The 27,191-nt window shown below is 46.8% G+C and overlaps 1 pseudogene; it reads left to right on the top strand.

The window, feature by feature from the left end:
* Positions 1-22,117, top strand: part of LOC139241225 (zinc finger protein 271-like) — a 55,185-nt pseudogene extending 33,068 nt beyond the window's left edge.
* The last annotated feature ends 5,074 nt before the right edge of the window (positions 22,118-27,191 follow it).

The following is a 27,191-nucleotide window of genomic DNA, read 5'->3' as shown; positions in this document are numbered from 1 at the left end:
TTGATGAATTAAATGATCCTTCACTCAGTTTTACATAGTCTGGCATAAGAACATAAGAAATAGGAGGAGTAGGCCATCTGGCCCCTCAAGCCTGCTCCGCCATTTAATGGCAGTATTGTATTATTTTTATTCACAGATGTGTGTTTAATATTTTTGAATTGGGATATTAAATTATGGCATTTTATGACTATTATATCTATCCACATACACAACATATAGCTGGGTGTAATTCCTCTGGTCTCTGTGGGCAGTGATATTGTCCGTGTGTTCAGGGAGATGTGAACTGGTTGCTGCTTCTATTTGAATATATTGACCATATCTCATGGTGTCAGCACCTGACTAATGAACTCCACTGGGCAGGCTACATTGATCACATGCCTGACACAAGACTCCCAAAGCAAGCGCTCGACTCGGAACTTCTTCACAGCAAACGAGCCCAAGGTGGATGGAGGAAACGTTTCAAGGACACCCTCAAAGCCTCCTTGATGAAATGCAACATCACCACCGACACCTGGGAGGTCCCTGGCCAAAGACCGCCCTAAGTGGAGAAAGTGCATCCGGGAGGGCGTTGAGCATCTTGAGTCTCGTTGCTAAGAGCATGCAGAAATCAAGCTCAGGTAGCGGAAGGAGCCTGCGGCAAACCAGTCCCACCCACCCTTTCCCTCAACCACTCTCTGTCCCACCTGTGAAAGAGATTGTGGTTCTCGTATTGGACTCACTTTTAGAGTGGAAGCAAGTTTTCCTCGATTCTGACGGACTGCCTGCGATGATGAAGAATGAGCACTTTAGGGGGTGAGGACATTTCCCACTCTCCCACTGATAACATAATGTAGAATGAATTGTGTACCTTCACAGTCAGGGGATACATAACAGTGATTTGTTTCATTATCTTTAGGTGTTTTACAATCTCAAAACACCATAAATATATAATTGGTAGAGTTAGCTGATGTTTTACAATCACAATTCTCCACTTGTGCGTGTGCAGACACACGCTCATGCACGTTAAATCTCAGCATCCTTTCCTTTCTTCACAATGGAAATGCAAGCGATTCAGTCTCGGATCAGGAATTTCTCCAAACAGTTGTTGAAGTTATTCTCTGGCATTAATTTATGAGGAGTTAGGAAATGAGCAACAGGGTTTTGGATGAGTGCAAGTTTACGGAGGGTGTAAGAAGGGAGGCCGGCCAGGAGAATGATGGAATATTCAAGTCTAGAGGTAGCAAAGGCAGAGATAAGCTTTTCAGCAATGGATGGTTCACCTGCTGTTGTTCCTCAGTCTGCAACCCCTGTTCACTTCGAGCTGCAGACCTTTTTCTATCACTCCATCATTTACCCGAGATCTAATTATGCGAGACAGAAAATTACATAAATATTGATAACGTGACGTGGATTGGGACTCCCTATGACCTTTCTCCCCAGTCCATCCCCAGGAACAGTGTGTATCTGAGTCAATGGGACTCTCTCTGACCTTTCCCCCCAGTCCATCCCCATGACCAGTGTGTACCTGAGTCAATGGGACTCGCTCTTACTTTCTCCCCAGTCCCCCAGGACCAGTGTTTATCTGAGTCAATGGGACTCTCTCTGACCTTTCCCCCCAGTCCCCCAGGACCAGTGTGTACCCGAGTCAAAGGGACTCTCTCTGACCTTTCTCCCCAGTCTATCCCTAGGACCAGTGTGTATCTGATTCAATGGGACACTCTCTGATCTTTCTCCCCTGTCCCCCAGGACCTGTGTGTATCTGAGTCAATGGGACTCTCTCTTATCTTTGTCCCCAGTACCCCAGGACCAGTGTGTATCTGAGACAATGGGACTCTCTCTGACCTTTCTCCCCAGTCTCTCCCCAGGACCAGTGTTTATCTGAGTCAATGGGATTCTCTCTGACCTTTCTCCCCAGTCTATCCCCAGGACCAGTGTGTATCTGAGTCAATGGGACTCTCTCTGATCTTTGTCCCCTGCCCCCCAGGACCAGTGTGTATCTGAGTCAATGGGACTCTCTCTAACCTTTTTCCACAGTCTATCCCCAGGACCAGTGTTTATCTGAGTCAATGGGACTCTCTCTGACCTTTCTCCCCAGTCTATCCCCAGGACCAGTGTATATCTGAGTCAATGGGACTCTCTCTGACCTTTCTCCCCAGTCCTACAGGACCAGTGTGTATCTGAGTTAATGGGAATCTCTCTGACCTTTCTCTCCAGTCTATCCCCAGGACCAGTGTATGTCTGAGTCAATGGGACTCTCTCTGACCTTTCTCCCCAGTCCCCCAGGACCAGTGTGTATCTGAGTCAATGGGACTCTCTGACCTTTCTCCCCAGTCTATCCCCAGGACCAGCGTTTATCTGAGTCAATGGGACTCTCTGAACTTTCTCCCCAGTCTATCCCCAGGAATAGTGTTTATCTGAGTCAATGGTACTCTTTCTGACCTTTTGCGATTGTCCATCCCCGGACCAGTGTGTATCTGAATCCATGGGACTCTCGCTTACCTTTCGCCTCTATCGATGTATGAAAGCTCTTTGAATCAATAATGTTCTCTATTTGGTGCTCTCACAATCCTGGGCTGGTTCACCTGGTGTTGTTCCTCAGTCTACAATCCCTGTTAGGTCCACAGCTGGAATTTTCTCAAGCACTCCTACATTCACCGGGACATCTAATCAGGACAGAAAATGAGAACAATATTATCGATGTGAAATAGAGTGCGATATTAACCTACCTTATAGTTACTGGTCGAAACAAAACATTGAAGTAAAAATAATTTCATATTCCGCAGTTAGAGACTCCTCATATACTGGCCGTGCATTTGCCAGGAGCAGGTCACATATTGAACATAGAAACATAGAAAATGGGTGCAGGAGCAGGCCATTCGGCCGTACTAGCCTGCACCGCCATTCAATAAGATCATGGCTGATCATTCAACCTCAGTACCCCACCCCTGCCTTCTCTCCATACCCTTGATGCCTTTAGCCCTAAGGGCCATATCTAACTCCCTTTTGAATATATCCAACGAACTGGCCTCAACAACTTTCTGTGGTAGAGAATTCCAAAGGTTCACCACTCTCTGGGTGAAGAAGTTTCTCTTCATCTCGGTCCTAACTGGCTTACCCCTTATCCTTAGACTATGTCCCCTGGTTTTGGACTTCCCAAACATCGGGAACATTCTTCCTGAATCTACCCTGTCTAAACCCATCATAATTGTATATGTTTCTATGAGATCGCCTCTCATTCTTCAAAATTCCAGTGAGGATAAGCCTAGCCGATCCAGTCTTTCATCATGTGTCAGTCCTGCCACCCCGGGAATCAGTCTGGTGAACCTTCGTGGCACTCCCTCAATAGCAAGAATGACCTTCCTCAGAATAGGAGACCAAACAGATCACAATATTCCAGGTGTGGCCTCACCAAGGCCCTGTACAACTGCAGTAAGACCTCCCTGCTCCTATACTCAAATCCTCTCGCTATGAAGGCCAGCATGCTTTCTCCGCTATCTACAATCACTGCCCATTCCTTTATATTCCTGGCTGAAGCCCATCCAGGACACACCCGCCCAGCCTCCACCTGTCTGTCTTTCCCTCGTGTTTTGCTTTCTCTCAGTGACAACTCAGGCAGAGAGAGAGCTGACAGACAATATATTCAGCTCAGAAACTCAGCAACTTCCCTGGAGCGTTGGCCAGCTTTAATGACACTGATTAACAAGGGCTTTCTCCCTCCCACTGTATGGGGCTCTCTCTGTGTCCGGAGAGACAACAATGAAGATGCAACTCGCTCTCAATTCCTGTCTGAGAGAGGGACCGCCCACCGTGTTTAAGGTCACAGCCACGCCCACCGGGTGTGAGGTCAGGGCCCCGCCCACAAAGCCCCAGAGCCCAGCAGCGGGAATGCTGCAATGTGAGAGAATAAAGAGAGAAGGTGCTGGGAACAGTCAGCCTGAGAGCTCAGGCAGTGTATGTGTGGGGGGAGAGGGAGAGAATGGAGCTGAGGGAAGATCATTGTCATTGGGCTGACATTCAGGGGCACGGGCCTTGACATGCTGCTGGGGGCAGTGCAGCAGAAAGATTGAGTGACAATATACAGCACTGTTTCCTGACACAACATGTTAATGCAGTAACTGGGGAAAACCAGAGATTGGATCTGGTGTTTAGTAATGAGCCTGACCTCGCATCAGGCCTCCGAGTGGGGAACATCTGGGCAACACTGATCACATTATACCATCCCGATTGGCCGGGAGAACCAAAGGGACTGAGAACCTGAAACACAGACCGCATTTCAGGGCAAACTTCTCCAAACTGGCAGAGGATTGTAACGGGTAAATTAGTCAACCCTCCTCGGTGGTGATGTGACCGATGTTGGATATAAATGGAAAGGTTTTAAGAACAAGTTTAAAAATGTGGTAAACAAACGTAGTCAAAATCAAAAGATAGAAATGTGGTAAGAAAAAGCCGAGGTGGCTGACTGGCTCTGCACAAAGATGTAAACAGAAAAGTTTCCATAAATTAATTAAATTTAACACTTAAATAAATAGGATGAATACAAGGAACAACTAAAGAAAACGAAGGCTTCGATTTGATCAGGAAAAAGTCTCTGGGAATAAAAGGATTGTAGACAACTGGCCGTCATGGGCGGAGCTTTTTCAGTTATGTGCAGAGTCCGAGAACTATCAAAGTCAGTATTGGGCCACTGAAGGGTGTTCAAGGACAGGTTACACAGGACTCACTGAGTATGGCGGGAATATTAGTGAGTACCGTGCATCAGTCTTCACCCTTTAACATCATCTCAAATATTAGAATTTATTAATAATAGTTTTATCAGTAACATTAACATCGATAAACATATTGTTTTAGAAAACATTCAGAACTTAAAAAGAGATAGAGCAGCTGGGCAGGAGAATATCCACCCGCTGGTCACCCGGGAGATGGGACCTGTGCGGTGTGAGGGACCTCCGTGAGATGGGATATGTGCTGTGTGAGGGTCCTCCGGGAGATGGGACATGTGCTGTGTGAGGGACCTCCGTGAGATGGGACATGTGCTGTGTGAGCCCCTCCGCAAGATGGGACATGTGCTGTGTGAGGGTCCTCTGGGAGATAGGACATGTGCTGTGTGAGGGTCCTCCGGGAGATGGGACATGTGCTGTGTGAGCCCCTCCGGGAGATGGGACATGTGCTGTGTGAGCCACTCCGGGAGATGGGACACGTGCTGTGTGAGCCCCTCCGGGAGATGGAACATGTGCTGTGTGAGAGTCCTCCGGTAGATGGGACATGTGCTGTGCGAGCCCCTGTCCTGTATGTTTAATAGCTCACTGTACTCTGGAATGGTTCCTACAGATAGGAAGGAGGCTAAAGTAGTCCCCATTTTAAAACAATGTGACAAGGTAGAGCTGGGTAACTTTAGGCCCATCAGTTTAATATTAGTAATCGGTAACATGCTGGAAAGAATCATAAGGGATGCAATATATGAATACTTGGATAGGGAAGGACATATTAGGGAAAGCCAACATAGCTTCATAAAAAATGTTCTTGTCTCACAACTCTAATTGTATTTTTTGAATAAGTTACAAAGTTGGTGGATGAGGGAAGCCCAGTAGACATTGTCCACTTAGATTTCCAAAAACCTTTTGATAAGTTACGGCACAAGAGGCTTCTCTTTCAGATCGGTGCCTCCGGTATTAGTGAAATATATTGAGTTGGATACAGAACTGTCTGGCAGGATGTAGGTAAAGAGCAGTTTTAGATGGATTTGGATCTGTTTGGAGTCCGGTCACCAGTGGTGTCCCGCAGCTATCAGTGTTGGTACTGTTGCTTTTTACTATTTTTTATTAATGCTCTGGATTTTGGTGTTGGGGGCACACATTTGAAATGATACCAAGAGCTGTGCGAGTGCTCGAACTGTAGAAGAGGCTCGTCTGATTCAGGCAGACATTAATTGTGTTGGGACACTGGCCTCATGACTGGAAAATGATGTATAACTTAGATAAGTTCAGTGTTATGTATGTGGGCAGGGCAAATGCTCAACATTCATACAACCTCCAGGGAAAGGCATTAAAGATAGTGGAGATAGAAAGAGATTTAGACATTCTAGTGTATACATCCTTAAATGTACACGAGCAACGCAGTGAAGCGACAGTTAGAGCAAATAGGGTGTTCGGGTGTATCCATAGGACAATTGAGAATAAGACGAGGAGTACTGTTTTGTCGTTATGCAAGACCTTAGTCAGGCCACACTTGGAATACTGTGTCCAGTTTTGGACTCCTCACATGGTGGATGATATTGAGGTTCTGGAAAGGGTCACTCGACTAATTTCAAGTCTAAAGCATCTTAATTATCAAGATAGGTTAAAAGAGTTGGGACTCTTTATCTGAGAGCAGCATCGACTTAGGGCGATATGATTGAGGTTTATAAGATAATGAAAGTGAAAGAGTGTGTTCCAGCTGACCGTCTATTTCAATTAAGTAGGTTAGACAGGACCAGGGACAAAATTACAAGTTGTACAAGGCTAGATCTAGGTTACACATCAGCAGGTGGTTATTTTCCCAGAGAACAGTAGACCTCTGGAACAAGCTGCCCTCTCATGTGGTGGATGCAGACTCACTGAATTCCTTCAAGTAAAAGCTTGATTTGTTTCTGCCTGCAGCGGAGATTAACACTTACAGAAGGTAGGTACTGCAGGGAGTTTAATGGCCAGAGTGATCTCCTGGACTAGTTTCCATCGCTTAGATGGGTTGGTGAGGAATTTCCCAGGTTTTAATTTCCCAAATTGTCTAGGTTTTCAAAAAATCTGTATTTTTGCCTCTCCCATGGATTCAGGTGGATTGGAGTGTATACGCTGTGATATATCGCAATTGTGTGGGACAGGCTTGATGATCCAGATGGTATTTACCTGTCCGTCATTTTTCGTATGTATTAAAACGCTTCATCTACACTGTCCTGTCGAACACTCCCAGAGCAGGTACAGCACTGATTAGATTCAGAGTAAAGCTCCCTCTAAACTATCTCATCAAAAAATCCCAGGGCAGGAACAGCATGGCTTCGATACAGAATAAATCTCAGGCACCGAATTAGATCCCACAGGCCGCGTGGTGACAGGCCCGGGGGAGCAGGGTCACGGGCCGCCTTCTTGCACATGGCGTTATCAGGGCACATGCGCGGCCATTTTGGTTTAGGAATAGAGAGTGGGCGGGGCTTCAGAATCTCTGTTCCCAACTGGGTGCCAGTGCCCGGGAGATGGAGCATCCTGGGCAACACATTTTTCATCATCATAGAATCAGAGACTGGTTAAAACATGGAAGGAGGCCATTTGGCCTGTCGAGCCCATGCCGGCTATCTGCAAGAGATTCAGCTAATCCCTCTCTATCTACTCTGACCAGACGCCTCATGATTTTGAACACCTCTGTCAAATCTCCTCTCAATCTTCTCTGTTCTGAAAACACCCAACTTCTCCAGACTATCCACGTAACTGAAGTCCCTCATCCCTGGAATCATTCTCGTGAATCTTTTCTGCACGCTATCAAAAGGCCATCGCATACTTACTGAAATGCGTAAGCCAGAATTGCTCCAGTTCAGTCAACAAGCTCCCCGCTTGAGTGGAACTAAACTACAGAACAAGTGGGAACCTGTTCATCCTTAGTCGTCTCCAGGCCAGTTCCAAGACCACCCCAATCTCTGTCGTTGAGCTACCATACACGGACAATACTTGTGTCTGCGAACATACAGAGGCTGACCTCCAACTCACAGTCGATGTATTTACTGAGGCATACGAAAGCATGGGCTTTACACTAAACATCTGTAAGACCGAGGTCCTCCACCAGCCTGTCCTCACCAAATAGCACTCCCCACTCCACCCACCCCCTGCCTCGCAGTCATCAAAATCCATGGCGCGGCCCTGGACAACGTGGACCATTTTCCATACCTCGGGAACCTCTTATCAACAAGAGCAGACATTGATGACAAGATTCAACACCGCCTCCAGTGCAGCCTTCGGCCGCTTGAGGAAAAGAGTGTTTGAAGACCACGCCCTCAAATCTATCAGAAAGCTCATGATCTACAGGGGTGCAGTAATACCCACCCTCAGAGACATGGACTATGTACAGTAGACACCTCAAGTTGCTGGAGAAAGACCACCAACGATGTCTCTGCAAGATCCTACAAATCCCCTGGGAGGACAGACGCACCAACGTCGTCGTCGGCCACGCCAACATCCCCAGCATTGAAGCACGGACCACATTTGATCAGCTCTGCTGGGCAGGCCACATTTTTCGCATGCCAGGCATGAGACTACCAAAGCAAGCACTCTACTCAGAACTCCTTCACAGCAAACGAGCCAAACGTGTGACAGAGGAAACGTTACAAGGTCCCCGCAAAGCCTCCCTGAAAAAGTGCAACATCTTCCCGCTGACACCTGGGAGTCACTGGCTAAAGACCGCCCTAAGTGGAGGAATAGCATCCGGGAGGGCGCTGAGCATCTCGAGTTTCATCGCCGAGAGCATGCAGAAATTAACCGCACACATCAGAAAGAACGTGCGGCAAACCTGTCCCACCCACCCCTTCCCTCAACGACTATCTGTCCCACCTGTGACGGGGACTGTGGCTCCTGTATTGGACTGTTCAGCCACCTAAGGACTCATTTTTAGAGTGGAAGCATGTCTTCCTCGATCCGAGGGACTGCCTTTGATGATGATGACCCAGAATTGGACACAATACTCCAGTTGAGGCTGAACCAGAGTTTTATGCAGGTTCATCATAATATCCACACTTCTGTACTCCATACCTCATTTCATGAAGCTGAGAATCCATAAGTCTTTGTAACCACTTTCTCAACCTGTGCTGCCATCTTCAGTGATTGATGCACATATACTCCTGAGTTTCTCTGCTCATGCACCCCTTTTGCAATTTTATCCCAAAATGTAGCACTTTTAAACATTTCTCCGTTAAGTTTCACCTGCCACATGTCTGCCCATTCCACCAGCCTGTCTATGTCTTTCTGAAGTCTATCACTATCCTCCTCACTGTTCACTGTACTTCCAAGTTTTGTGTGAGCTGTAGATTTGGAAATTGTGCCCTGTACACCCAAGTCTAGCTCATTAATATAGATTAAAAAAAGCAGTAACTACCTCTGGGGAACACCACTTCCTCCAGTCTGAAAAACAACCATTCACCAGTACTCTGTATGTGTCACTTCGCCACTTTCATATCCATGCTGCCACTGTCCCCGTTATTCCATGGGCTTCGATTTTTCTGGTATTGGTAACACGCCTGGGATCAGTAAACACAAAACCCAGTCTGTAAACCACTTTCAGCTACTGGACTTAGCATGTACCCCACAGCATCTCTTCTACCTTCAATATGTGAATAGAGCATCATGCCTGCAAACCTGCTTTAAGTTTATATCCACTCACCAAATCTATTTAGGAAAAGCCTGTCGGCCAATGAGACACTGTTAAGGTGCCAGTGTGCTTGGCATTTTGCCTGAATTGGACTCCGTATTTTGGTCTCCGTATTTAAGGAAGGATACACTTGCATTGGAGGCAGTTCAGAGAAGGTTCACTAGGTTGATTCGGAGATGAGGGGGTTGACTTATGAAGATAGCTTGAGTAGGTTGGGCCTAAACACATTGGAGTTCAGAAGAATGAGAGATGATTTTATCGAAATATAAGATAATGAGGGGGCTTGACAAGGTGGATGCAGAGAGGATATTTCCACTTATAGGGGAAACTTAAACTAGAGGACATAGTCTTAGAATAAGTGGCCACCCAATTAAAACTGACGCGAGGAATTTCTTCTCTGAGGGTTGTAAATCTATGGAATTCTCTGCCCAGGGGAGCTGTGGAGGCTGGGTCTTTGAATATATTTAAGGCGGAAATAGACAGATTTTTGTGCGATAAGGGAGTAAAGGGTTATGGGAGTGGGCACGGAAATGGAACTGAGTCCATGATCACATCAGCCATGATCTTATTGAATTGCGGAGCATGCCCGAGTGGCCAAATGGCCTACTCCAGCTCCTATTAATTATATTCTCATGTTCTAACTGAACATTTCACCCAGTGTAACCTTGTCTGTAATGAAATATGTGTCTTTTAATTAGCCTCAGGTCCTTGTTCATGTCTGCTGCAGATTCCAGAGTTGATTCCGGAGATGAGGGGGTTGACTTATGACGATAGGTTGAGTAGGTTGGGACTATACACATTGGAGTTCAGAAGAATGAGGTGATCTCAGTGTGGCCCTGAAGGACTGTGTCCAGGCTGAAGTTCTGTTCCCCGTGTAAGATCCTCCCCACAGATTGTCCTTTCTCAGCTCCAGCCAGGTGATGCTAAATCCTCAGGTGGGAAAGACAAAAATCCACAGCAATGTGTTGGAAGCAACACTAATTTATGTGTCTGTTTCCCAAATATTAAACTCCAGTCCAGTTAGAGGAGTTATTAACATCAGCGTTACAGGGATTATAAACCCCAACTATCAAAACAAAGAGAATGCAGTCCACGATGCGATTAACAACAGAATCCAACCCTTGCAGTCACATGTGAGCTCGCTGGTGTCTCAGCAGGTTGCCTGACAGAGAGAATCCCTTCCCACACTCAGAGCAGGTGAATGGCCTCTCCCCAGTGTGAACTCCCTGGTGTCTCAGCAGGTTGGATGATGCAGTGAATCCCTTCCCACAGTCGGAGCAGGTGAACGGCCTCTCCCCAGTGTGAACTCGCTGGTGTATTAGCAGGTCGGATGACTGAATGAATCCCTATCCCCAGTCGGAGCAGGTGAATGGCCTCTCCCCAGTGTGAACTCGCCGATGTGTTTCCAGCTGGGACGGGGAGTTGAATCGTTTCCCACAATCCCCACATATACACGATTTCTCCCCAGTGGGTAAAATGATGGAATCAATTGTTTAGGATGTCATAGCAGTGCATTTGGAAAGAGGTGATATGATAGGTCCAAGTCAGCATGGATTTGTGAAAGGGAAATCATGCTTGACAAATCTTCTGGAATTTTTTGAGGATGTTTCCAGTAGAGTGGACAAGGGAGAACCAGTTGATGTGGTATATTTGGTCTTGCAGAAGGCTTTCGACAAGGTCCCACACAAGAGATTAATGAGCAAAGTTAAAGCACATGGGATTGGGGGTAGTGTGCTGACATGGATTGAGAACTGGTTATCAGACAGCAAGCAAAGAGTAGGAGTAAATGGGGACTTTTCAGAATGGCAGGCAGTGACTTGTGGGGTACCGCAAGGTTCTGTGCTGGAGCGCCAGCTGTTTACACTGTATATTAATGATTTAGACGAGGGGATTAAATGTAGTACCTCCAAATTTGCGGATGACACTAAGTTGGGTGGCAGTGTGAGCTGCGAGGAGGATGCTATGAGGTTGCAGAGCGACTTGAATAAGTTACGTGAGTGGACAAATGCATGGCAGATGAAGTATAATGTGGTTAAATGTGTGGTTATCCACTTTGGTGGTAAAAACAGAGAGACAGACTATTATCTGAATGGTGACAGATTAGGAAAAGGGGAGGAGCAACGAGACCTGGGTGTCATGGTACATCAGTCATTGAAGGTTGGCATGCAGGTGCAGCAGGCGGTTAAGAAAGCAAATGGCATGTTGGCCTTCATAGCAAGGGGATTTGAGTTGAGGGCAGGGAGGTGTTGCTACAGTTGTACAGGGCCTTGGTGAGGCCACACCTGGACTATTGTGTACAGTTTTGGTCTCCTAACCTGAGGAAGGACATTCTTGCTATTGAGGGAGTGCAGCGAAGGTTCACCAGACTGATTCCCGGGATGGCGGGACAGACCTATCAAGAAAGACTGGATCAACTGGGCTTGTAATCACTGGAGTTCAGAAGAATGAGAGGGGACCTCATAGAAACGTTTAAAATTCTGACGGGGTTAGACAGGTTAGATGCAGGAAGAATGTTCCCAATGTTGGGGAAGTGCAGAACCAGGGGACACAGTCTAAGGATAAGGGGTCAGCCATTAAGGATGGAGATGAGGAGAAACTTCTTCACCCAGAGAGTGGTGAAGCTGTGGAATTCTCTACCACAGAAAGTTGTTGAGGCCAATTCACTAAATATATTCAAAAAGGAGTTAGATGGAGTCCTTACTACTAGTGGAATCAAGGGGTATGGTGAGAAAGCAGGAATGGAGTACTGAAGTTGCATGTTCAGCCATGAACTCATTGAATGGTGGTGCATGCTAGAAGGGCCGAATGGCCTACTCCTGTACCTATTTTCTATGTTTCTATGTGACTGCACTTCTGTCTCTCTAGTTTGGATGATCGGCTGAAGCCTTGTCGACACAAAGAGCTCGTGTACCGTTTCTCCCCACTGTGAACGGTGCCTTCTGCTTCCATGTTCAAAAACTGATGATATTCCAGTCCCGAGTGACTGTCAGATCTTGAGGTGATGTTTGGTTTGAGCTTCTAGTCTACAAATCCTTTCCTGTTAACAGCCTGTAAAGTGAATTTCAAACATGAAAAAGGGAGTGTGAGAGAGAACCCACAAAAACACAAAGGCAGGTTGTGAAATTGAGCTTAATGAATCTGGTCATTTGTGTGGCCGGCACGAGAAAAAAGTGATCATGAAAGATGCTAGATTGTCGTAAAAACACATCTGGGTCAGTACTGTCCGTCAGAGAAGGGAACCCACCTCCCTCGACAGGCCCACATGGGAAATTGTTTTCCCACTGGGCCCAGAAGCACTGAGGGTGAAACCCAGCAGCTTCTCCCCCCTCTCCATCCAGCTCAAACTGATGTAACAAATAGACCCACACAGGAGGTCAGGGAGCGACTTTCACATCCAGCGCCCACCCTGATACAGAGCGGCTGGGAATTGCTGGCCCTGCAAGTTGTTGTTTTCCTGGTGTGGGGGACGTGCTGCCCCCGGTGGTTGCTGGTGCTGGGCACAGTGGCTCTGACTCATGGCCCAAGAGCCGCACTCGGTGTTGCCCGGGTCCCAAGAGCTGCACTCGGTGTTGCCCGGGGAATGAGAGCCGCACTCGGTGTTGCCCGGGGACTGAGACCCGCACTCGGTTAAAAAGGAGGCAGACAAAAAGAAGGAAACTATAGACCAGTTAACGGAACATCTGTGGTTACGAAAATGTTGAAGAGCTCATTCTTAAAGAAGCATTAGCACGACATTTGGAAAAGCATAATTCGGTCAGGCAGAGTCAGCATGGATTTATGAAGGGGAAGTCATGTTTGACAAATTTGCTGGAATTCTTTGAGCATGTAATGAACATGGTGGATAAAGTGGGTGTGCTGTATTTGGACTCCCAGAAGGCATTTGACAAAGTGCCACATAAAAGGTTACTGCACAAGATAAAAGTTCACGGGGCTGGGGGTAATATATTAGCATGGATAGAGGATTGGCTAACTAACAGAAAACAGAGAGTTGGGGTAAATGGTTCATTCTCGGGTTGGCAATCAGTAACTAGTGGGGTGCGGCAGGGATCAGTGCTGGGACCCCAACTATTTACAATCTATATTAACGACTTGGAAGAAGGGACAGATTGTAACGTAGCCAAGTTTTCTGGCAACACAAAGATGGGAGGAAAAGCAATGTATGAGGAGGACACACATAATCTGCAAAAGGACACAGATAGGCTAAGTCAGTGGGCAAAAATTTGGCAGATGGATTATAATGTTGGAAAGTGTGAGGTCATGCACTATGGCAGAAAAAAAATCAAAGAGCAAGTTATTATTTAAATGGAGAAAGATCGAAAAGTGCTGCAGTACAGCGGGACTTGGGGGGTACTTGTGCATGAAACACAATGGGTTAGTATGCAGGTATAGCAAGTGATCAGGAAGGCCAATGCAATCTTGTCCGTTATTGCAAAGGAGTTGGAGTATAAAAGCAGGGAGGTCTTGCTACAGTTATAGACGTTATTGGTGAGGCCACACCTGGAATACTGCGTGCAGTTTTGGTTTCCATATTTATGAAAGGATATACTTGCTTTGGAGGAAGAAGAGAGAAGGTTCGGTCAGTTGATTCCAGATATGAGGGGTTGACTTATGAGAAAAGGTTGAGGGGGTTGGGCCTCAAATCATTGAATTCAGAAGAATGAATGAGACATGATGTATTGAAATGTATAAGATTATGGGGGGGCTTGACAAGGTGGTATCAGAGAGGATGTTTTCACTGATAGGGGAGACTAAAACTAGGGGGCATAATCTTAGAATAAGGGGCCCCCCATTTAAAATTAAGATGAGGAGGAATTTCTTCTCTGAGGGTTGTAAATCTGTGGAATTCGCTGCCTCAGAGAGCTGTGGAAGCTGGGTCATTGAATATATTTAAGACAGAGATAGACAGTGTCTTCACCGATAAGGGAATCAGAGGTTATGGGTAGCGGGCAGGGAAGTGGACCTGAGTCCATGATCGCATCAGCCATGATCGTATTAAATGATGGAGAAGGCTCGAGGGGCCGTATGGCCTACTCCTGCTCCTATTTCTAAAGTTCTTATTTTTTATATAGTGGGTGTCTGGTATGGGAGTGTGGATTTTACTCTAATCTGTCCATCTCGGCGATGTGGATGAGGGTTTTACTCTGTTAGTTTCTGACACGAAAGCATCGATTTTATCCTGTACCTGTCAATTTCTGGTAATTGCCTGTGGGGTTCATTCTGCATTAAAAAGGGTCACATTACAACATAATTCTAAAAGGACAGAGAGTGTTAAAAAAAACAAGCCTGAAAGCTCTGAGTCTCAAAGCGAGAAGCATTCGTAATAAGTTGGACGAATTAACTGCACAGATAGCTGTTAACGGAAATGATGTAATTGGGATTAATGAGACTTGGCTCCAGAGTAAACAAAGCTGGGACATAACATCCAGGGGTATTCAATATTCAGGAAGGATAGCCAGAAAGGAAAAAGAGATGGCATAGTATTAATGGTTTAATAGGAGGTCAATGCAATAGTAAGGAAGGACATTAGCTGGGATAATGTGGAATCTATATGGGTAGAGCTGCGAAACACCAAAGGGCAGACAACGTTAATTTGGGTTGTGTACAGACCACCAAACAGTAGTAGATACGTTGGGGATGGCATCAAACAGGAAATTAGGGATGCATGCAATAAGGGTACAGCAGGTAACATGTGTAACTTTTTCCTCGATATTGATTGGGCTAAACAAACTGGAAGCAATATTGTGGAGGAGGATTTCCTGGAGTGTATAAGGGATGGTTTTCGAGACCAATATGTCGAGGAACCAACGAGAGAGCAGGCCATCCTAGACTGGGTCTTGTGTAACGAGAGAGGATTAATTAGCAATCTAGTCGTGCGTGGCCCCTTGGAGAAAAGTGACCATAATATGGTAGAATTCTTCATTAAGCTGGAGAGCGACACAGTTAACTCAGGGACTAGGGTCCTGAACTTAAAGTAAACTTCGATGGTATGAGACGTGGTTTGGTGAGAATAAACTGGCGAATGATACTTAAAGGGTCGACGGTGGATAGGCAATGGCAGACATTTAAAGATCACATGGATGAATTACAAGTATTGTACATCCCTGTCTGACGGAAAAATAAAACAGGAAAGGTGGCTCAACCGTAGCTAACAAGGGAAGTTAGGGACAGTGTTAAATCCAAGGAAGAGGCATATAAATTGGCCAGAAAAAGCAGCAAACTTGAGGACTGGGAGAAATTTAAAATTCAGCAGAGGAGGACTATGGGTGTAATTAGGAGGAGGAAAATAGAATATGAGAGTAAGCTTGCAGGGAACATAAAAAACTGACTGTAAAAGCTTCTATAGATATGTGAAGAGAAAGAGATGTGTAAAGTCTAATGTAGGCCCCTTGCAGTCAGAATCAGGTGAACTCGTCATGGAGAACAAAGAAATGGCAGACCAATTGAACAAATACTTTGTTTCTGTCTTCACTAAGGAATATACAAATAACCTCCCGAAAATACTAGGGGACTGAGGGTCTAGCGTGAAGGAGGAACTGAGGGAAATCCTTATTAGTCAGGAAATGGTGTTTGGGAAATTGAAGGGACTCTAGTCCAATAAATCCCCAGGGCCTGATAGTCTGCATCCCAGAGTAGTTAAAGAAGTGGCCCGAGAAATAGTGGACGCATTGGTGGTCATTTCAGATTTGTGCAGTTTGACGAAGGTTTTGTTTAAAAGTGTAGTAAAACTTGTTTCAAAATAATCTTTCTAACCCTCCCTCACACCACCCCCCACACCAAATTTTAGAACACTCTGCAATACTGACTGGGAAGGTGCCAAATTCGGTCCTTGATCAGGGCTGTTAGTTGATCTCAGCCAAGGCAGCAGTTCAGGGGTTATAATTGTCCTCAGTACCACTGGGCTAAATATGAGTAAAAATTAGCTAATGCAATTGCTCTCGATACTGATCGAGTGATATCAATTGTGAAGTGTATGGATGTCTTTTGAGGGTAGGATTGGACTCGTCTCTGATGCCTACCACGGTGCAAATCCTGCTGACACTCACTGAGTCGACTGATGGTGAAGCACCAGAGATTAAAAAATTTCTGTGGAATTGCACCCAGCCAGATTCAGCACTTCCTGGAGAAAGTAACTCGCAGTTGATTTTAGACAGTAAGGATGGGGGGAGAATGTCTAGAATAAGGCTTTTACATCTTTGGAGGGACAGGAGGGGACAGAATGTCCTATAGAATTAGATTTGTCTATTCTGAATTTATATCCTGTACTTAAAGTAACAACTTTTGTAATCTACATTTGCAGGGTATTAGAATGGGAGGATCTGCAGCTTGGTAACTCAAACCAAACATCACGTCAAAATTTGAGAGATTCACCAGATTCATCAGGATCACCTTATCATCAGCCTTTGGAAAAACACCAATCACAGCGGTGAGAAACAGTACACATGTTGTGTGTGTGGATAGAACTTCAACCATTCGTCAACCTCTGAGACTCGTGTGCCCAGCTGAATAAACATGTAAATGTGCGTACTGTGGGAATGGGTGCAGATGTGCTGTGGCTGGAACCACATCAGGGAGAGGCCATTTACCAGCTGAGTGTGGAAAGAGATTCAGTCTCTCATCTCACCAACTGACATTCGAGGACTTAGATAACAGACTTTCTCCTGTGAATATCGAGCTGTGTTATTGGGCCATTATTTTTTTACTTGTCCATCTAGTTGACAATAAACCTTTGCCAAATAGTTAATGTGATCGGTTTAATGTAGATATTTAAAAAAATACATTTAGTGAGTGGATTCAAATACAAATTGAAACCAGCTTTGCAGGTGTGATCCTCTATTCACACATTGAAGGTGAGAGAGATGCTGTGGACACACGGAAATTCCAGTATCTGTAAGTGATTAACAGACTGGATTTTGTGTTTAGTGATCCAGGGCGTGTTAGCTGTCCCTACCCTGGACATCAAGGCAATCTGGAAGGTATGGGGAACTGGGACTTGTCCTGAGAGTAACCAAAGTTCTGGGAATTGAAACAATCTACAGTTAGAAAGGAGAAAAGGCACAAAATGAAGCTTTCGATAACAAGACATCAATTTTTCACCTCTTATCATGGAGACACCAAGTATCGACACACTGTGTTATTTGAAATATCAAAATATTAAACTCCAGCCCAGTTTTATGGGTGATTAACATCAGCAGAAACAAATCCCAACTCACAGAATGAACACGATTCAGTCAAGATGTGATTAACAGCAGTAACAACAGTAGAACACAACCCCTGCAGTCACTTGCGAACTCGCAATTCAAATGACTGAGTAAATCCCTTCCCACACTTATCCAGTGTGAAGACGCTTTGTTTCAGCAGATCAGATGACTGAGTGAAACCTTGGCCATACACAGAGCAGGTGAATGGTCTCTCCCCAGTGTGACTGTGATGATGGATTTCTAGATCAGACGGGGAACTGAATCCCTTCCCACAGTCTCCACATTTCCATGATTTCTCCATGGAGCGGGTGTCCTTGTGTCTCTCCAGGTTGGATGATCAGTTGAAGTTTCGTCCACACACAGAACACGTGCAGTTTCTCCCCGCTGTGAATGGTGCGATGTTTTTCAGGTTGTGTCACTGGTTGAAGTTCTTTCCACATTCAGTACACTGGAACATTCTCACTCGGATAGGGAATGTGTGTCTCGGTGCTTTTACAGTCACACTGATGTTTGAAATATTTTCCCACAGACAGAACTGAAAAATGTTTCTCCTTCCACATTCAAAGGCAGATGGTATTCATCATTTCCAGTTTACATGGTTGGGTAAGTACGCAAAGTGAGAATAAAATAAATGAGCTGCTGATTTTCTCTGCTGATCACTGGGTCTTTTGTGCTGGCCCAATAGGGTGAACCCGGGCTGGCCCAATAGGATGTGCCTGGGTGACCCAATAGGGTGAGCCCGGTCTGGCCCAATAGTGTGAGCCCGGGCTGACCCAAGGAGATGAGACTGTGTTGGCCCATTAGGGTGAGCCTGGGCTGGCCCAATAGGGTTAGCGTGGGTTGGTCTGACCCAATAGGGTGAGGCGTGCTGGCCCAGAGTCACCAGACAACTATCAGAACAACAAGGCTCCCTTTCAGGGGGCACTGAGCTGGACATAAACATGTGACCAATCAAACTGACAGACATCCTGAAGCACCGCCCACCAGTTTTATGGGTGATTATTCAAGTCACAGATAGATAGATTTTTAACCAATAAGGGAATTAAGGGTTACTGGGAGCGGCCGGTAAGTGGAGCTGAATCCACGGCCAGATCAGCCATGATCGTGTTGAATGGCGGAGCAGGCTCGAGGGGCTAGAAGCCCTACTCCTGTTCCTAATTCTATGTTCTTATGTTCTTATTAGATACTACCAAGAAAGGCGCCAAGAAAACGGTCACTAAAACACCACCGAAGAGCAGCAAGAAGCGCAGAAAGTCGAGGAAGGAGAGTTACTCCATTTATATCTACAAAGTGATGAAGCAGGTTCACCCCGACACCGGCATCTCCTCCAAGGCCATGGACATCATGAACTCGGTTGTGAACGAAATTTTGGAGCGCATCGCAGGTGAGACTCCCACCTGGCCCATTTCAACAAGCGCCGCACCATCAGCTCCCGGGAGATCCAGACCGCCGTGCGCTTGCTGCTGCCCGGGGAGCTGGCCAAGCACGCCGTCTCGGAAGGGACAAAGGCGGTGCCCAAGTACACCAGCTCCAAATAAAACTGCACGCTGTCCTGAGAGGTCAAACCCAAACACAACGGCTCTTTTAAGAGCCACCCACAATTTCTCTGAAAGAGCTGCACAAACGCATCTTCCTTTAAACTTAAATCACTAATTATTTCCTGAACAATTGTGTGAGAACATTTGGAGTTCCAGCTGTAGATTTAGTTTTGAATTCTCAGATAAGCAGCTTCACTCTCAGACCTGTTCATATACACCGCCTGCCGAATTAAAAGCATGTTTAGGGGCTGAGACTCAGATTTCAGTCACACATTCTCTCTCGCAAGTACTTATCAAATTTATTTTTCAATTCCTGTTGCGTCAATCCGATTATTAACCGACACTCCCCGCAGTATAACAATCCAGAATGGGAGTTATTATATAGACCATAACCAGGGCAGTTTGAACAATCTGTCTCATATGTCCTTACTATTCAGTGTAAATGCACACGAGGCCCATACTTGAGAGAAGGTCACTCTGTGGCCAGTAACATTTATTAGCCAGCACTGAAGTGATGATAATGGGTGGAGCTTCCCCTTTTATAACTGATAGTCCAGGTTAGGAGTGTCTCCCACAAATGCACCCCCTTATGGTCAATGTTCTCACGGTGTCCAACTTAGGTCAGTTTGTATATGGGTTCCAATGACAGTTGAATACATGACATCACCTCTCCCCAAAGTCTTATTGGGATCATTGGTTAAGTCTCTCTGGTGGTTTACGCTCCCTTGTAGAGCGCCTGAGTTGGGGATCCAGTTGTTGGGCGTTGGCCTGAGTTACTGCTGTTTGCCGTGCCTCAGGCCCGTCCGGACTTCCCACAGTCACTGGGCTCTCCTCCGCTTGGTCCCGATGTTCGCTCACCTGTGGAGGAGTGAACTCTATATCGTGTTCTTCCTCTGCTTCTTCTATGGTGTTGCTGAACTCCCTTTTTGTTTAATCCACGTGTTTCCGGCAGATTTGTCCATTGGTAAGTTTAACTATCAGAATCCTATTTCCATCTTTGGGCAATCATAGTGCCTGCAAGTTATTTAGGCCCTGCAGCATAGTTGAGGACAAAGACAGAGTCATTGACATCAATACATCGCGCACTCGCATTCCCGTCATGGTAGTCACATTGTGACTGGCGCCTGCTCTCAACAATTTATTTGATGGTGGGGTGTATAATGGATAACCTGGTTTTGAGTGTCCTTTTCATTAGCAGCTCTGCGGGTGGAACCCCTGTGAGCGAGTGTGGTCGGGATCTATTGGCCAACAGGAGGCATTATTAGCGGCTTTGTAGGGAACCCCCTTGGATTCTGAGCATCCCCTGTTTGATTATCTGCACTGCTCGTTCCACCTGACCATTTGAGGCCGGCTTGAACGGTGCCGTTCTGACATGGTTGATACCATTTCCTGCCATAAATCCTGGAATTCAATGCTTGTAAAGCACGGGCCATTGTCGCTGACCAAGGCGTCCGGTCGACCATGGGCAGCGAACATTGCACGTTGACTTTCTACCTTGGCGGAGGATGTGCTTGAATTGAGAATGTCACACTCGATCCATTTGAAGTAGGCGTCTACTGCAACCAAAAACATTTATTCTCATGAAAGGACTTGCGTAGTCCACATGGATACATGCCCATGGTTTGGCGGACCAGGACCAGGGGCTAAGGGGAGACTTCCCTGGGCGCATTGCCCAGCTGGGAACGCGTGTTGCATCTGTGAACATAAAATTCCAGGTCTGCATCTTTCCCTGGCCAACAAACGTGTGACCTGGCAATTGCCTTCATCATGACAATGCAAGGGTGTTCATTGTGGAGTTCTCTGTTGAACATCTCTCTGACCATCTGGGGCATGACTAGACGGTTTTCCCATAGCAGGGAATCGACCTGAATAGAGTTCATCCTTGCGTCTGTGAAATGGTTTGAATTCCTCAGGGAATGTCCCGTACCTGGCTGCCCAGTCCCCATTTAGGACACATTTCTTGACTAAAGACAGTAGTGGGTCTCGATTTGTCCAGGTTTTGATCTGACAGGCTGTCACAGGTGAGCCTTCGCTTTCGAAAACTTTAACAGCCATGACCATCTCAGCAGCATGTTCGGTTGGCCCCTCGGTGGTTGCTAGTGGGAGCCTGCTGAGTGCATCGGTGCAGTTTTCAGTGCCCGGTCTGTGCTGAATTGTGTAGTCACCGGCGGCTAACGTGAGTGCCCCGTCTGTATGGGGGCCAATGCATTTGCATTTATGGCCTCGTTGTCAGCCAAAAGGGACGTTCGGGGTTTGTGATCTGTCTCCAGCTCAAACTTCCTGCCAAAGAGGTACTGGTGCATTTTTTTACACCATATATCCATTCAAGCGCTTACTATTCTACCATCCCGTAGCCCCGTTCTGCCTGGGACAGACTTCTGGAGGCATACGCTACCGGCTGTAACTGACCATTGGCATTCACATGCTGCAACACATACCTTACCCCATAGAACGACGCATCGCATTTTAAATCAAGTTTCTTACATGGGTCATATAGCGTTAACATATTGTTGGAGCATCACAAATTTTGCGCTCAATTAGAAGCCCTTTCCTGGCTGTCCCCCCCCAGACCCATTCACGACCTTTGTGCAGGAGCACGTGTCGCGGCTCAATTTGGGAAGAAAGTGACCAAAATAATTCAGGAGCCCCAGGAATGAATGCAACTCCGTCGTGTTACGGCGTCTGGATGCTCTCTGGATCGCTTCTGTTTTGGACACAGTCGGTCTGATCCCGACTGCTGCTACCCTCATCCCCAGGAATTCTACCTCTGGAGCTAGGAAGATGCACTTCACCTTTTTCAGTCGCAGACCTACCGGCCATCGCAATCGGGGTAAGTTTGCCGCCTTGCAGGCCAGAAATGATTTATGGTATCTTGCAGCAGGATTCTATAACAGCAAACCTGTTACACTGTCTGTCGGCGGTGACCAGTTTATAACCAACAATATCTGAGGGTCATTTCTGATCAGGAAACTAACCGCTTAATTGCAGAGATTCAATGTTAATTTAGATCTGGGATAATTGTGATCCAGCGAGCATTAACCTGCCCTTACTTTGATACTGTGGGTGGCTCGGAAAAGACCCTTTGGTTTATTAGATTAAATCCTGTCCGCTTTACTTGCTCTTGGACACACTGCTGGTTTTCTTGGGTCTGTATATCAGGCAGCATCCCGCCCTGAGCGATGGTCACCTTTCCCAGCAGCTTGTTGAGCTCCTGGTCGTTGCGGATGGCCAGCTGCAGGTGTCTGGGCATGGTTCGGTTCTTCTTGTTGTCGCGGGCCGGGTTGCCGGCCAGCTCCATGATTTCTGCGGTCAGATACTCGAGCACAGCTGCCATGTAGACCGGGGCTCCGGCACCCACACGCTCAGCGTAGTTCCCCTTCCGCAGAAGCCTGTGAACACGGCCCACAGGGAACTGCAGTCCTATCCGGGAGGAGCGAGACTTGGCCTTGGCCCGAGCTTTACCGCCGCGTTTTCATCTTCTAGACATTTCCACAATCCACGCGTTCATGGAAAGAATGAGAAACTCCTCCCACATCTGCCTTCTACCTTCTGGAGGAATGCAGGGAGTGAACTTGTGATTGGTCGCTCTGTGGTGAATTTCATTGCTCCTTTCCGATGACCAATCGCAGCCTGTTTAGCCCACCAAAGAAAACTGCGCGGAAATGACTGTTCTCAACAGTCAGTCTTCGAAGGATTTAAAATCCCGCCAATAATTGTTAAAATTGCGGATTATGTTAGTAACTTCCCCATTAGCTAAATATTACCAAACACTTTTAGTTTCCCTTTGTCTTTATCCACATTTCACTTGCAAATTCCAGGCTGTTACAATCAGGATTAAATTCGGGTTCAGTTTCAAACTATATGTAATGGGAGGGAATCACTTCCCACTTATTCTGTAACGGGACACAATCCAGCTCAATCTTTGTAAAAGTTGGATTTCATAGATTATCGATCGAACCCCCGAACAGGCAGCAGTGAGACCAGAACTGGGAGTCCTTCTGTGAAAAGTGAAGAGGGACAGAGTGTGCAAACTGCCGCGCTTCTGGTCTCTGTAAGAACTCCCATTCTGGGTTGTTACACTCGGACTCGAAGGTTAATAAACGATTTGACTCCTAAGTATAATTTTCTTTTAAATTGAAAAGGGCGTGAGAGAGAACGAGGTGGTTAAATTCTGAGTCTCATCCTAAAACAAGTTTCTAATTCTTCGGCAGGCGCTGTAAATAAAAAGGTCTGAGAACAAAGGGAAATGGCGACCAGGGACCGTGTTTGTAGTTTAGGGAGGGAAAAGGAAGAACCGGACAGTAAAATCAGTTATCTGAGAATTTAAAACTAAATCTACAGCTGGAACTGCAAAAGTCCCCACACACATGTTCACGAAATAATTACAGTAAATTGAGTCTCAAGGGAGATAGGTTTGTGCAGCTCTTTCAGAGAGGTTGTGCGTGGCTCTTGAAAGAGCCGTTGTGTTTGGGTTTGATCTCTCAGGACAGCGCACAGTTTTACTTGAAGCTGGTGGACTTGGTCACCGCCTTTGTCCCTTCCGACACGGCATGCTTGGCCAGCTCCCCGGGCAGCAGCAGGCGCGCGGCGGTCTGAATCTCCCGGGAGCTGATGGTGCGGCGCTTGTTGTAATGGGCCAGGCAGGAAGCCTCACCCGCGATGCGCTCCAAAATATCGTTCACAACCGAGTTCATGATGTCCATGGCCTTGGAGGAGATGCCGGTGTCGGGGTGAACTTTGTACATGTAGATGGAGTAAATCTCCTTCCTCCCCCTTCTGCATTCCTTGCAGCCCTTCGGTGATGTTTTCTTGCTTACTTTCTTGGTGTTAACTGTTTCCCGGGTGGGGAGCGGGCTCAGCGGCCGCCATCTTGGTCAGGGCGGGTCTCACGGCGCACGTGTATTCCTTTGTGCAGGGACAACGTGTGGGCAGGGATTCAGGGTGTACGTCAGTTTGAATTGTCACATGTTTGTGCCCAGGTCAGTGGCCCCAGAAAGAGAGCCTTGCTGTGCTGATTGTTGCCTGGTGACCCTGGGCATGGGCTCATCCTATTGGTCCAACCCTGGCTCACCCTATTGGGCCATCCCATGTTCACCCTATTGGGCCATCCAAAGCTCACCCTATTCATCATCAACATAGGCAGTCGCTCGAAATCGAGGATGTCTTGATCAAACTCTAAAAGTGAGTTCTCGGGTGACTGAACAGTCCAATACGGGAATTATAGTCCCTGTCCCAGTTGGGATGGACGGTGGTTGAAGGAAAGGCTGTGTGGGACTGGTTTGCTGCACGCTCCTTCCGCTCCCTGTGCTATATTTCTGCATGCTCTCGGCGATGAGACTCGAGGTGCTCAATGCCCTCCCGGATGCACTTCCTCCACTTAGGGTGGTCTTTGGCCAGGAACTCCCAGGTGCCGATGGGGATGTTGCACTTTATCAGGCGGTTTTGAAGGTGTCCTTGAAACGCTTCCTCTGCCCACCTTAGGAACGCATGCCATGTAGGAGTTCCGACTAGAGCATTTGCTTTAGGAGTCTTCTGTCAGGCTTGTGAACAATGCGGCCCGCCCAGCGGACCTGGTCGAGTGTGGTCAGTGCTTCAATACTGGGGATGTTGGCCTGGTCAAGGACGCTAACGTTGGTGCATCTGTCCTCCCAGGGGATTTGCATGATCTTGTGAAGACATCGTTGATGGTATTTTTCCAGCAATTTGATTTCAAAGCTTTCAGCAAGCACATGGTCTTCAAACTGTGCAATACACCCCCTCTGTATGGCTCAGAGATGTGGACGCTATACAGCATACATCGCACCCTATTGGGCCAGCATTGATACACCCTATTGGGACACCCCGGCCTCACCCTCTCAGGCCAGCCCAGGCTCACCCCATTGAGCCAGCACAGGCTCACCCGATTGGGCTAACGCGGCCTCACCCTATCGAGCCAATCCAGGCTCGCACTAGCGGGCCAGCACAGATTCACACTATCGGCCAGCACACGCTCACCCTATTGGGCTAATCCGGCCTCACCCTATCGAGCCAATCCAGACTCGCACTAACGGGCCAGCACAGGCTCACACTATTGTGCCAGCACAGTCTAACTCTATTGGGCCAGCATAGTCTCACACTATCGGGCCAGCACAGTCTCACACTATCGGGCCAGCACAGTCTCACTCTATCGGGCCAGCACATTCTCAACCTATTGGCCCAGCCCAGGCTCACCTTATCGGGCCGGCACAGTCTCACCCGATCGGCCCAGCACAGTTTTACACTATCGGGCAGCACAGTCTCACCCGATCGTCCCAGCACAGTTTTACACTATCGGGCCAGCACAGGCTCACACTATCGGGCAGCACAGGCTCATCCTATTGGGCCAGCCCAGGCTCAGCCTATCGGGCAACACAGTCTCACCCTATTAGGCCAGCACAAAAGACCGAGTGGCCAGCAGAGAAAATCAGCATCTCATTGATTTTATTCTCACTTTGCACACAGCTGCTGCAGGTCTGAACCCAACCATGTAAGGTGGAAATGATCAACATCCTCGGCCTTTGAATGTTGAAGCAGGAATGTTTGTCTGTTCTCTCTGTGGGAAAATATTTCAAACATCTGGGAAAGCACCACGACACACAAACATTTGCGTGAGATTGTTCCAGTGCACTAGAAAGTTCTTCAACCAGTTACACAGCCTGAAAATACTTCGCAACATTCACAGCGGAGAGAAGCTACACGTGATGTGTGTGTGGACGAATCTTCAACTTATTGTCCAAACTGGAGAAACACAAGGACAGCCACACCATGGAGAAACCGTGGGAATGTGGAGACTGTGGGGAGGGATTCAGTTGCCCGTCTGATCTAGAAATTCATTGTCACAGTCACAACGGGAAGAGGCCGTTCACCTGCTCCGTGTGTGGGTAGGGTTTCACTCCATCATCTGCTGAAACTCCAGCGAGTTCACACTGGAGAAGTGTGGGAAGAGATTCATTCAATCATCTGAATTGCGAGTTCAAAAATAACTGCAGGGGTTGGGTTCTACTGTTATTACTGCTGTTAATCACAGTATGACTGAATCATGTTTGTTCTCTCAGTTGGGATTTGTTTCTGCTGATGTTAATCATTCTGAAAACTGGGCTGGAGTTTAATATTTTGATATTTAAAATGACACAATGTGTCAATATTTGATATCTCTTTGATAAGAGGCGACTATTGATGTCCTGTTACCGACAGCTCCATTTGGGGCCTTTTCTCCTTTCTAACTCTCGATTGTTTCAGTTCTCATGCCTTTGGTTACTCTCAGGGAGAAGTCCCAGTTCCACACATCTTCCAGAGTGCCTCTCTTTACCTTGGTGTCCAGGTTAGGGATAGCTAACACGCTCGGGATCACTAAACACAAAATTCATTCTGTTAATCACTTTCAGTGACAGGACTTAGCATGTGCCTACAGCAGTTGTTGAGATAAGGGACTGCATCTCTTTCCACACTCAGCTGGTAAACGGCTTCTCCCTGATGTGTTTTCACCCGACGCGCATCTGCATCCATTCCCACTGTCCCCACATTTACAGTGTTGAGTCAGCTGGGCACACGAGTCTCACAGGCTAGACGATTGGTTGAAGGTGCATCCACACACAGAGCATATGTCCTGTTTCTCACCGCTGTGATTGGTATTTTTCCAAAGGCTGATGATAAGGTGATCCTGATGAATCCGATGATTCCCTCAAATATTGACGTGATGGTTGATTTGAGTTTCCAAGCTGCAGATCCTCCCATTCTAATACCCTGCGAATGGAGGTTACAAAGGTTGTTACTTTAAGTACAGGATATAAATTTCCACTGTGATTGGCATCAGAGCCGAGTTCAATCCTGCCCTCAAGTAACATCCACACACTTCCCAGTTGACGTCACTGGATCGGTATCAAAAGCAACGGCACTGGATAATTTTTACTTATATTTAGCCCAGTGGTAGTGAAGACAATTTGAACCCCTGAACTGCTGCCTTGACTGAGAACAACTTACAGCCCAGATCAAGGAACCGAACTTGGGACCTTCCCAGTCAGTATTGCAGAGTGTTCTAAAATTTGTGGGGTTGGGGGAGGGTTAGAAAGAATAT

Source organism: Pristiophorus japonicus, assembly GCF_044704955.1.
Source record: "Pristiophorus japonicus isolate sPriJap1 chromosome 24 unlocalized genomic scaffold, sPriJap1.hap1 SUPER_24_unloc_2, whole genome shotgun sequence".
Lineage (NCBI taxonomy): Eukaryota > Metazoa > Chordata > Chondrichthyes > Pristiophoridae > Pristiophorus > Pristiophorus japonicus.
The sequence above is the reverse complement of the archived record's forward strand: the minus strand, read 5'-3'. Positions and strand labels throughout refer to the sequence as shown.